This window comes from Austrofundulus limnaeus, unplaced genomic scaffold, assembly GCF_001266775.1.
Source record: "Austrofundulus limnaeus strain Quisiro unplaced genomic scaffold, Austrofundulus_limnaeus-1.0 Scaffold356, whole genome shotgun sequence".
NCBI lineage: Eukaryota > Metazoa > Chordata > Actinopteri > Cyprinodontiformes > Rivulidae > Austrofundulus > Austrofundulus limnaeus.
Genome location: NW_013952758.1, coordinates 560,661 through 562,663, shown reverse-complemented (window position 1 = coordinate 562,663; position 2,003 = coordinate 560,661). Strand labels below are relative to the sequence as shown.

The 2,003-nt window shown below is 38.8% G+C and overlaps 1 pseudogene; it reads left to right on the top strand.

The window, feature by feature from the left end:
* The window catches only part of LOC106528021 (extracellular calcium-sensing receptor-like), a 9,749-nt pseudogene extending 8,758 nt beyond the window's left edge, over positions 1-991 (top strand).
* Positions 992-2,003: the final 1,012 nt, after the last annotated feature.

Sequence of the window (2,003 nt, the reverse complement as noted above, 5' to 3'; positions counted from 1 at the left end):
TATCTGAACCGACTTAACCCCAGCTTCTTGTGTCCAGATCTGCTGATCCCGGTGGCCAGCTCCCAATGCTCATTTTCACATTTATTCAATAAATCTGTTAAACCTTTCTCAGTGTTCGGTAATTACTCAGAGCTCAGACCTCCACCCTTAACATTAACTGCTTTGAGAGATTATGATGATGATGTGGCAGAACTGAGATACTCTAGCAATATTTACAAAGCCTTCTATGCAGTAGCTCATTCTCTGCACAGCATCCTCGAGTGTTCTGACAGTTAAGGGTGTACAAAGTCTACAGAGGTCAAGCTTTGGGAGGTTAAACTAATAACTATACAGTTTTGTTTGTAGTTTTTTTTTTAAACTCATGTTGATGTTAATACTGACAGACATTAACATTTACTGTGTTTCAGATAGTGGAGGCTCTAAAGCAGGTGAATTTCACCATAAGTAATGGGGATCATGTGTGGTTTGACCTCACAGGAGTGGTAGCTGCAAAGTATGAAGTGGTGAACTGGCAGCATGTATCAGATGGATTCGTTCAGTTTAAACCAGTTGGCTACTATGATGCTTCTCTTCCTCTTGGGCAGATGTTTGTTCTTGATACAAATGCAATAATTTGGCCTGGAGGAAGCAAGGAGGTAAAGATTGTAACTGACCCTAAAAGCTAGCAGAACAATTCTGATAATAATTGTGTTTAAACGTCTGCCAAAAAAAAAAATACTGACGATATGTATGTTTTCACTTATTTGAAATGAAGTTGCCTGTTTCAGTATGCAGTGAAAGCTGCCGGCCCGGAGCTCATAAAGTCCTTCTAAAAGGAAAGCCTGTTTGCTGCTATGACTGTGTCCCATGTCCAGTTGGGGAAATTAGCAACACCACAGGTACCACTCATCGGAATTATGACCATTTGCATACACTGTTTGCTTGCTACAGTTTGTGTATCATATTCAAATGTGCTATGATGCGCTTCCTTATAAACATTATCAGGATGTGATAAGTTAAATTGCAATAATCTTGTTTTTGTAAGAACCTTGTCCACCAGGGTTCTACACCTTCTCAAATACTGAGGAAACACGAGTTCTTTTATGAAAGACAACACCTCTCAGAAGGGAAGTGAGAAAAAGACCATAATTTGCAGTTCCAGTCCAGTTCAATTTTCTAAAATAAAATTATTTATTTACAGACAGATGAACTTAACTATATACAAATTAAAGCTTAATAATCAAAACTTTATGAGACAAGATATTAACAATAAACCACGTCGCGTCCGATGTGAAGTATTGTAAATAAACACTCAGAAAGTGAACACATGAAACAGTAAACAAGTTTTGGATGTTATAAAACTTAATTTACAGGTACTTTAACTTATGGCACTTTCTAGATTTAGATTAAGAAAAGGAGGAAGAAGGAGGATTAGTAAATATTTAGCTTTTAACTCTTTATCTTATCAAGATTACCAGAACAACCCAGATCAGCTTCTGTCTCCCACTCAGCTGGACTCTAGCTGACAAAAACTTTCCTCTACCTGTTGAAGGCTTCACCGTCACAGAGGTTTGGGCAGGAGGGTGGTCAGCGCGACTCCCCAGGGTTTTTGTTTACAGCATCGCAGAGAATCTGCCGTTTAGTCAAGAGACAAGCTTCAGCTCGGCAGTCCGGCCCTTTTCAGGAAAAAGTTCAAAATTGGAATTAAGGCTGATGCTGCCTTCATTAGCTCGAGAAAAAGAATCCAGTTAAACTGAACTTCCCGCAGGAAGTTCAGAAGAGACGAAAAACTTGTGTTTCGTTCCTCATTCAAATTCAGACTTCAGGCTGAAACCAAATCCGTGTGTTAGTACTCTAAAGCAGTGTTTCCCAAAGTTGGGGTCGGGACCCAAAGTGGGGTCCCGAAACAGCAAGGTGGGGTCCTGAAAAGATTTTCTGAATTAATTACATTTTTGCCTTAGTTGGTACAAAGGAGAGATGTTAGTATATTTCAAATGGATAATTATAGTATAAAAATATTTTTA